An 11,253-nucleotide genomic window follows, 5' to 3' on the forward strand; every position below is an offset into this window, starting at 1 on the left:
AGCCTGGAACATACACAGCAGACCCATCGCAAAGGGAGTTCTTGACTTAAGTAGGAACTTGAATGAGACAGTCTTGAACCAGATGATCTTTATTCCCCCCCAACTTTTATTGACATGTAATACATGTCATTGAATACATCATTGGATGAACTTCAGATGTACAGCATAAAGATCTGACTTAACATATGTTGTGAAATGATTATCACAGTAAGTTTAGCTAACACCCATCATCTCAGTAAATAGAATACAGATACAATAAAAAAAATGGGAAAGTTTTTTCCAAATTACAAGATTAGGATTTACTCACTTAACTGCTTTCATATACATCACATAGCAGTGGTAACTATAATCATCTCGTTGTGCATTACTTCCCTAGTACTTATTTATCATATGATATTTAAAAGTCTTCTAATTTTGTTTCTCTCATTCCTCTTCTTCCATTTTTTTTCTATTTGCTTCTGCACTTCCCTGGAAATAGTGACTTGTCATTATCTTACTATGTTTGCAAATTGAGGAGTGAGAAATAAAGCCACTTGTTTATAAGAACATAGTGAGAAGCCTTTAAACACGTATTAACTAATCACAGGTAATGGATTTATTTCAGAGATGAGAAGAGAAATTCCTGAGAAAGTACTTGGCTGACTCCATAATCATGTTAAAATGGTTCATGACCAGCACACCATTATTATTACCCCTTAATGAATGGCTAATCAGTGCCCATCCCAAATGGAAAATCCAAACAAATAGACACAATAGTCATTATGAAGATTTCATTAGTTTGCACTTATCTCTCCACCAAAACACTTGAAGGCAATTTACATACTGGCAATGAGAACATGTGCTGTGAAGAAGGATGAATAAGGCACAGAGCACTGAGGAGGGAGGAAGTGAGAGGGAAGGAGGTAAAAAGAGTTTGAGACAATGTCTTCTTCATTAAAGCCTGAAAGCAGCTAGATGTATTTGATGCCATGCTGAAAGGTTTTGATTCAGTAATGAGGAGCCTTCCAAGGTCTTCAAGCTAGAGACTGACACAATCATGTGTTTTTAAGAGTTCTTTCTGGGGTACTTGGGTGGCTCAGTCAGTTAAATGCCCAACTTCGCTCAGGTCATGATCTCATGGTTCGTGAGTTCAAGCCCTGCATTGGGCTCTGTGCTGACAGCTCAGAGCTTGGAACCTGCTTCAGATTCTGCATCTCCCTCTCTCTCTGCCCGTCTCCCACTCATGCTCTGTCTCTCTCTGTCTCAAAAATAAATAAACACTAAAAATGTTGAGGAAAAAAAAAGAGTTATCTCTGAGGAAGTGATGTGTTGATTTTTATATCCTATCTGTCTTCCTCACTGGAATATGAGCTCCTGGAAGACAGGATGTTTTATCTGTTTTGTTCACTGGTGTAACTCTAGCACATCACAGGCAGTCAAAATATTGTTGTTTACTGAACAAATGAATCCTAGTAATTAGTAGGCAAATGAGAGACTGAGAGATCAGAAGCCAAGGCAAGGTGTGACTACGCTCTGGAGTCTAAGTCACTCAGTAGCTGCTGGACCTACAAGCAGCTGGGCATAGGCTGGGGAAAAGAGGATGGGAAGACAGAGGGGTTTCACAGTTCACTATTGCTTTTTGTTTGTTTGGTTGTTTACTGAGATATAATTGACACATAACACTATGTTAGTTTCAAGTGTGTGATATAATGATTCAGTATCTGTATATATTGGTAAATGATTGCCATAGTAAGTCCCCTTAACATTCATCACCACGCATAATTACAACTTTTTTTCTTGTGATGAGAACTTTTAGGACTTACTCTTTAGCAACTTTCAAATATTCAATACAATGCTGCTGACTATAGTCACCATGCTGTACATCATATCTCCATGATCTACATATTCTATTACTGGAAGTTTGTGCCTTTTGACCATCTTCACCCATTTTGCCCACTCCCTACTCCTCACCTCTGGCAACCACCAGTCTGCTCTCTGTATGTATGAGTTTGGGGGCTTTGCATTTTTTGTTTTTGTTCTTAAGATTCCATATATAAATGAGATCATATGCTTTTGTCTTTCTCTGATTTATATCACATAGCATGTAGCATAATCCTTCTCAAGATCCACTCATGTCACAAAGGCAAGATTTTTTCTTTTTATGGCTAATTAATACTCCATTATACACACACACACACACACACACACACATCTTTTTTGTCCATTCATCCATTAATGGACACAAGTTGCTTCTATGTCTTGGCTATTGTAAATAATGTTTCAATAAATATTGGAGTGCAGTTACCTTTTCCAGTTAGTGTTTTTATTTCCTTTGGAAAAACACACAGAAATGGAGCTGCTGGATCATATGATAGTTTTATTTTTAATTTTTTGAGTAATCTCCATACTGTTTTCCATAGTGGCCACACCAATTTACTTCCCACCAATAATACACAAGAGTTCCCATTCACTATTGTTTTTGTCCTCACATCCCATATTTGCAGATGGGGCAGAACTGTGCTCAGCCAATTAATGTGATAACTGGCTGCAAAACTATAGCAGAAAATTGGCTGAAACAGAAATATATAATCCAAGGTTAGAATAGGATGTTTAAAATTCCAAAGATGGAGGAAAATTTGAATTTATAGTCCCCCTCTTCACTACATTAAAATTTCCCACTGTACCAAATGCAAATCATCTGTACAGTATTTTAAGCCCTCTTTTTCCTTTTGTGCCTCATGGATTTAACCAGTTTGTCACCTTCCTTCAGGTACACTTACCTTTAAGTATATTATAAATCATAAAAAGTACCCACTCTTTATTTTGTTTAAATCAGCCTTACTTGAGTTTTGATAAAAAATGCTACAGTTATTTCTATTTTAAAGTAAAGGTAGGGGGTTTGTCATCCGTCAAATGCAGGCTTCTCTGTCCAGCATTACTTGTCCAAATGTCAGCGCAAGTCTGCCCCCTAGAGCAGAGTAAACTAAATTGTGCTGACAGTGATCCTGAACTATATTAAATTCATAGTTCTGATCCTGGGATCTCCCAGAAGACTGCCATTTTCCCATTTTATATGCTTCTGCATTATTTGAAAGTTCATCAGATACTACTTTTATGAGTAAAAAGTGTCCAGTTTAGGGGAGAAATATTAGCTATAAAAGAGCAGTAAATGACAGTGTCTTTCCTAAAATAGGCATCCAGGTCATGATCTTATAGTCTGTGAGTTCAAGCCCCATGTCAGGCTCTGTGCTGACAGCTCAGAGACTGGAGCCTGCTTTGCATTCTGTGTCTCTCTCTCTGTCTGCCCCTCTGAGAGCCCCTCTCAGCACTCTCCCTCTCTCTCTCTCTCTCAAAAATAAATAAACATTTAAAAAATTGAATGGAGAAGGAGAGGAGCTCAAGATGGCTTCAAACCAACCAGGCTCCCACTCGATGACTGGTAAATGGTACTACCATTCACTGAGATAGGGACCACAGGGGCAGGTGCAGACTGGGGCAGACAGGACATGAGATGGTAATTGACTTTTAAAAGATGAGTTTGAGTTGCCCGTGAAACCTGCAACTAGGTGAACATCCAAGGACCAGTTGTATGTGTGTGTGCAGTGCTCTGGACAGAGGTCTTCACCTCTGGATAGATTTGGGGATCTTCCATATGTATGTATTTGATTCCATGGGAATGTTTGAAATTCTTCAGAGGGAATAAGGAGTGAGAGAAGTGCCTAGGCAGAGCCCAAAAGTAAACCAGTATTCAAAGGATAAGGATCCCTCACCAAAGACCAACTGGGAGTGATCAGAAGTACAAGGTAACTCAAAAGAATAATAGGTCACAAGAACCAAAGAAAAAGTTTCAAAAGGGGCAGAATGGACAGCAGTGTCAGGTGATGCCAGAAAGTAAGTAGAGTGTATTTTCATAGAACTTGACAGTAAGGAGATTATAGGGTGACTTTCATGGAAACATTTTCAATAGAGGGTAGACTGCTGCTACCTATGCCACAGACTGAAAATTGTCATGGACTGAAAACTGAGAAGGAGTGTAGATGACTCTTCAAGCTTTCTTTGAAAGGGAAGATAGTTAAAATTGGTAGCTATTGAACATCATGGATGATACCTAGCGGTATATTATGAGAGAAGGTTTTTAAGATAGAAGGACCTTGAGCATGTTTAAAAGCTATTGGAAAGGTGCTTGGGTGGCTCAGTTGGTTAAGTGTCCCACTCTTGATTTCAACTCAGGACATGATCTCACAATTCGTGAGATGGAGCCCTATGACAGGCTCTGCACTGACAGCAGGGAGCCTGCTTGGGTTTCTCTCTCTCCCTCTCTCTCTGCCCCTTCCTCTCTCATGCTCTCTCTTTCTCTCAAAATAAATTAATAAACCTTAAACATTTTTTTAAAAAATTTAACATTTATTTATTTTTGAGAGCCAGAGAGAGACAGAGCATGAGCAGGGAAGGGGCAGAGAGAGAGGTAGACACAGAATCTGAAACAGGCTCCAGGCTCCAAGCTGTCAGTACAGAGCCGGACACGGGGCTTGAACCCACGAACCGTGAGATCATGACCTGAGCTGAAGTTGGATACTTAACCAACTGAGCCACCTAGGCACCCTGAAACCTTAAACATTTTTTTAAAAATAAATAAAAGCTATTGGAAGGAAACCATTAAAATTATGCGCTAGATTTATTGATTTGAGAAGATGTTAAAGTTATATTGCTAACTGAAATGAGCTCATGTCTCAAAAAAAAGTTTTTAATGCATGTATGTATACACACAGACAATATTCTAGAATGACATAAGCCAAGTATTAACCATGTATATCCTTGAGTAGGTAAAACAAAAGGGTTTTTTTCATGTTATTCTTTTCCTTTATCTGTATTTTTATTATTAGAAGAATTGTTTCATGATGTTTTTAAAAGGCAATAAGCTAGCAATTCCTTTTCAGAGTGCTCTCTCCTCCATGTGCTATGGTACTGAAAGTATACTGAAAATAGACTTCCTTCTAGTCTGATGAAATATATTATAAAATTCTTAACCATGATTTTTACAGGAATTGCTACCCTTGAGTCTAGGGAAGGGAAGGTAACCCAAGTAACCTGGCTCAAGTAGATGTTGGCTACTGTGTTACCCAGCTCACCACTCCATCCAGGTGTCTCCTATTCCCATGGATGGGCTACCTCTCTCCACACCTTGCTATATTCTATGAGCAGACCATCACCAAATCTGAAACTTGGTTGGCAAGACTGAAAAGTATATGAAGCAAGGATAGGCAAACGACTATTTCCTTCACAACTACAGCAAAATACAGACCTTGATGGGAGGCCAGGCTCTATCCTCCCCCTCAGTGGTGGCAAATAACAGTCAAACCTCACCATGTCATAGCTTGAAGTCATTTTTTCAGGTGTGAAAAGGCATCATACTGCACTAAAAGACCATATGGATGTGCTAATCCAAAATGGATGAAAGTAGCTATAAAGAACTTTTCACACTCAACACCCCAAAAATAAATAATCCAGTTAAGAAATGGGCAGAAGACATGAAGACATCTTTCCAAAGAAGACAACCAAATGGCTAACAGACACAAGAAAAGAGGTTCAACATCACTCATCATCAACAAAATACAAATCAGAACCACAATAAGATACTACCTCAACCCTGTCAGAATGGCTACAATTAACAACACGGGAGACAAAAGATGTCAGCCAGGATGCAGAGAAAGGGGAACCCTCTTGCATTGTTGGCATGAACGCAAACTGGTTCAGCCACTCTGGAAAACAGTATGGAAGTTCCTCAAACAGTTAAAAATAGAACTACCCTATAACCCAGCAATTGTACTACTACTAGGTATTTACCCAAAGGATACAAAAATATAGATTCAAGGGGACACATGTACTCTGATATTTTTAGCAACATTATCAACAATAGCCACAGTATGGAAAGAGCCCAAATGTCCATCAACTGATGAATGGATAAATTCATGGTGGTATATATACATATGCAATAGAATATTAATAATCCATCAAAAAAGAATGAAATTTTGCCATTTGCAATGACATGGATGGAGCTAGAGAGTATTATACTAAGCAAAATAAGTCAGTCTGAGAAAGATAAATACCATATGATTTCACTCATATGTGGAATTTAAGAAACAAAACTGATGAGCATAGGGGAAGGGGAGGGGAAGAGAGGGATGCAAACCATGAGAGACTCTTAACTATAGAGAACAAAATGAGGGTTGATGGAGGGACATGGGTGGAGCATGGGCTAAAAGAATGATAGGTATTAAGGAGGGCACTTGTTGTGATGAACACTAGGTGTTATACATAAGTGATGAATAACTAAATTCTAAACCTGAAACCAATTTTACCATATATGTTACCTAGAATTTAAATAAAAACTTGAAATAAAAAATGGATTAAGGTATAAGTTGTATGAAAATTGAAAAAAACTCAACATCACTCACTATCTGGCAAATACAAGTCAAAACCACTTTAAAAGTGGTCCACTTTCTTATACCATAGACGTAAATAAATTCAAAATGGATGAAAGACCTAAATGTGAGACAGTAAACCATCAGAATCCTAGAGAAGAACACAGGCAGCACCCTCATGACCTCGGCTGCAGTCCTCGAGGACCTCTTACTTGACATGTGTCCAGGGGCAAGAGAAACTACAGCAAAAATGAACTATTAGAACTTCATGAAGATAAAAAGCTTCTGCACAGTAAAGGAAACAACCAACAAAACTAAAAGGCAACCAACAGAATGGGAGAAGCTATTTGTAAATGACATATCTGATAGACTTCGTATCCAAAATATAAAAGAACTTATCAAACTCAACATCCCAAAAACAAATAGTCCAGTTACTAAATGGGCAGAAAACATGAATAGACATTTTTCCAAAGAAAACGTCCAGATGGACAACAGACACAAGAAAAGGGGCTCATCATCACTCATAATCAGGGAAATACAAATCAAAACCATAATCACCTTCCACCTGTCAGAATGTCTAAAATTAACAACACAGGAATAACAGATATTGGCAAGGATGTGGAGAAAGGGGACCCCTCTTACACTATTGGTGAGAATGCAAACTGTTGCAGCCACTCTGGAGAACAGTATGGAGGTTCCTCAAAAAGTAATGAAGCTGTCCTACAATCCAACAATTGCATTACTAGGTATTTACCAAAAGTTATAAAAATACAGATTCAAAGGGACACATGCACTCCTATGTTTATAGCAGCATTATCAACAGTAGCAAAATAATGGAAAGAACCCAAATGTCCATCAACTGAAGAATGGATAAAGAAGATGTGAGATACACACACACACACACACATACACACACACAATGGAATACTACTCAACCATAAACAAGAATGAAATGTTGCCATTTGCAACAACATAGATGGAGCTAGAGTGTATTATGCTAAGCAAAGTAAGTCAGTCAGAGAAAAACAAATACCATATGATTTCACTTATATGTGGAATTTAAGAAACAAAACAGATGAACATGGTGGGGGGGAGGAGCGAGGGAAACCATAAAATAGTTAAGAGCTATAAAGAACAAACAGGCTAGATGGAGGGACGTGGTGGGGGAGTCAGGTTAAATGGGTGATGGGTATTAGGAGGGCACTTGTGATGAGCCCTGGGTATTGTATGTAAGTGATAAATCACTAAATTATATTCCTGAAACTAATATTACATTATATGTTAACTAACTGGAATTTAAATGAAAACTTGAAATAATAAAAAAGAACACAATGAAGTGTCACAACTGTCAGAATGGCTAATATTAAAAACACAAGAAACAATTGTTAGTAAGGATGTGGAAAAAAAGGGAAGCCTCATGCTCTGTTGGTGGGAATACAAACTGGTGCAGCCATGTAGAAAACAGTATGGATGTTCCTCAAAAAATTAGAAAGAGAACTACTATATGATCCAGTAATCACACTACTGGGTATTTGCCAAAGAATATGAAAACACTAATTTGAAAGTATACATGCACCCATGTGTTTGTATCAGCATTCCTTACCATAACCAAAGTATGGAAGCAGCCCAAATGTCCATCAATAGATAAATGGATAAAGAAGATATATTATATATATCAGTGGAATATTATTCATCCATAAAAAATGAAATCTTGCCATTTGCAATAACATGGGTGGAGCTAGAGTATAATGCTAAGCAAAATAAGCCAGTCAGAGAAAGACAAATATCACATGGTCTCACTTATATGTGGAATTTTTCAAAGCTTATTTTGAGAGAGAGAGAAAAACAGCACATGCACAAGGTGGTGGAGTGGCAGAGAAAGAGGGAGAGAATTCCAAGCAGAGTCAGCACAGAGCCCTACGCAGGGCTTGATTTCATGAACTTCGAGATCATGACCTGAACTAGAATCAAGAGTCAGATTCTTAAATGACTGAGCCACTCAGGCACCCCTCATATGCAGAATTTAGGAAACAAAACAAACAAAGGAAAAAAAGAAACAAACCAAAAAACAGACTCTTAACTAAAGAGAACAAACTAATGGTTACCAGAGGGAAGGTGGGTGAGGGGTTGGGTGAGATATACAGAGAAGATATATAGAGAGAATTAAGAGTATGTTTATCATGATGAGCACTGAGTAATGTATAGAATTGTTGAATCACTATATTGTACACCTGAAGGTAATTTAACACTGTATATTAACTATACTGGAATTAAGATAAAATTTTTTAAAAGAAAACTGAAAAAATACAAACCATACATTGCTATTTTACTTTTCTCTCAGTCTTCCTCTTCTTCTTTTTTTTTTTTTTCCTTCTTTTTCTATCTAAGACAAAGTTAGTTTGTATCTTACATAAGCAAACAACTATAGTATTGATTATGACTAGTAGTTTTAGAGATATTCTTTACAAAATGGAGATTCTGGCTGCCCTTGGACATTTGAAGAGCCAGGATAGAAACAAAGAATAAATGGGGAAAATGAGTAGAGGACCTGAAGAGACATTTTTCCAAAGAAGACATACAGATGGCCAACAGACATATGAAAATATATTCAACATTACGAATCATCAGGGAAATAGAAATCAAAATCACAATCAGATATCACCTGATACCTGTCAGAATGGCTATGACCAAAAAGACAAGAAATAACAAGTGTTGGTGAGGATGTGGAAAAGAGAGAACCATTGTGCATTGTTGGTGTGAATGTAAATTGTACAGTCACTACAGAAAATAGTATGGAGTTTCCTCAAAAAATTAAAAATAGAACTACCATATGATCTAGAAATGCTGTATTTATCTGAAGAAAAGAAAAACATAAATTCCAAAAGAAAAATGTGCTTCTGTGTTCACTGAAACATTATTCACAATAGCCAAGATATAGAACAAACTTAGTGTCCATCAGTGGATAAATGGGTAAAGAAGATATATATATATATCTTGTATATATACAATGGATATGTATCTTGTGTATATATACAATGGAATGTTATTCAGCCATTTAAAATACCAGAATCTTTCCATTTTTCAACAATATGAATGGGCCCTGAGAGCATTATGCCAAGTCAATAATAAGTGAGACAGAGAAAGACATTCTGTGATTTCACTTATATGCGAAATCTAAAAACAAAACCAAGGAACAAGTAACACAAAACTCATAGATACAGGGGGCAGACTGGTTGTTGCCTGAGAGGAGGAGAATAAGGAAGTAGGTGTAATGGGTGAAGGAGATCAAGAGGTACAAACTCCCAATTATAAAATAAATAAGTCATAGAGGTGTAAGTGCAGCATGGTGACTGTAGTCAATAATAGTGTGTTTCATATTTGTAAGATGCTAAGAGAATAGATCTTAAAAGTTCTCGTAAGAAAAAAAAAGATTCTGTAACTATGTGTGGTGATGAATGTTAATGAGCATTATTGTGGTGATCTTTTCACAACGTCTACAAAAATCAAATCATTATGTCATTCATCTGAAATTAATACAATGTTAAACATCAATTATACTTCAATATAAAAACAAAGAGCTAAATAGAGAGAATCTAGTATCTTTTCTCCTAAAGAAGAAAAATTGTGATAGCATATGGCCTCGATGTGTTAATTAACCCAATTGTTGTAATCACTTCACAAAGCACACACATGTCAAATCATCATGTTGTATGATTTAAAATAAACAATTTTAGAGGGGCCTGACTGGCTCAGCCAGTTGAGTGTCTGACTCTTGGGTTTGGCTCAGGTCATGATCTCATGGTTTATGAATTCAAACCTCACGTTGGGCTCTGCACTAACAAGGCAAAGCCTACTTGGGATTCTCTTTCTCTCTCTCTCTCACTCTCTGCCCCTCTCCTGCTTGTTCTCTTTCTTTCTCAAAATAAACTTAAAAACTATAAATAAATAAAATACACAATTTTATTCATCAGTTATGTCTCAATAAAGCTGAAAATTAAGAAGAAAAGAAAAAGAAGTGCTCACTCCAGCAACACATACTAAAATTGGAATGATACGAAGATTAGCATGACCCCTGAACAAGGCTGACACATAAATTCATGGAGCATTCAATATTTTTTAAATAAGTCATGGGATATAATGTAAGAATGGTGACTATAGTTAATAACAATGCATTGTATATTTGCAGGTTGCTAAGAGAGTAGATCTTAAAAGTTCTTACCATAAGAAAAAATATCTTGTAACTTTGTGTGATAATGGATGTTAACTAGACTCATTGTGTTGATAATTTCACAATATATTAAAATATCAAATCATTATATTGTACACTTGAAACTAATATAACGTTATGTGTCAGTTATGTCTCAATATAAATAAGAATATGGTCTCATAAAGCTAAAACCCAGAGCATAAAGCTGACCTCAGTAAATCAGTCTCCATGCATGTAATCAAAATCATAAGCTACTGCCAGCTCCTGCTTTTCTCACTCATATCCACTCATTTCTATGCACATCAAAAACACACACCAAGTCAGGAGCCAGTGATAAAAGGAAATTAAGGTCCAAGGGGCACCTGGATGTCTTAGTCAGTTAAGCGTCTAACTGGCTGTCATGATCTCACAGTTCCTGAGTTCAAGCCCCGTGTCAGGCTCTGCTGACAGCTTGGAACCTGGAGCCTGCTTCAGATTCTGTGTCTCCCTGTCCTCTCTGCTCCTCCCCCACTCACTCTCTCTCTCTGTCTCTCTCTCTCACTTAAATAAATAAACATTAAAAATTTTTTAAATAAAAAGGAAATTAAGGTCCTGTCTCAGGTTACAAGCATGAGTCAGAATGAACTGGGCTCTAGCCCTAACCCT

At 37.1% G+C, this 11,253-nt stretch overlaps 1 non-coding gene across 1 annotated transcript; it reads left to right on the forward strand.

The window, feature by feature from the left end:
* The first annotated feature begins 10,416 nt into the window (after positions 1–10,416).
* LOC144240606 (U6 spliceosomal RNA) lies at positions 10,417–10,518 on the forward strand. Its single transcript, XR_013337776.1, has one exon. It is a non-coding gene; the product is annotated as a U6 spliceosomal RNA (small nuclear RNA).
* The last annotated feature ends 735 nt before the right edge of the window (positions 10,519–11,253 follow it).

This window comes from Crocuta crocuta, unplaced genomic scaffold (assembly GCF_008692635.1).
Source record: "Crocuta crocuta isolate KB4526 unplaced genomic scaffold, BGI_CrCroc_1.0 scaffold6, whole genome shotgun sequence".
Classification (NCBI taxonomy): domain Eukaryota; kingdom Metazoa; phylum Chordata; class Mammalia; order Carnivora; family Hyaenidae; genus Crocuta; species Crocuta crocuta.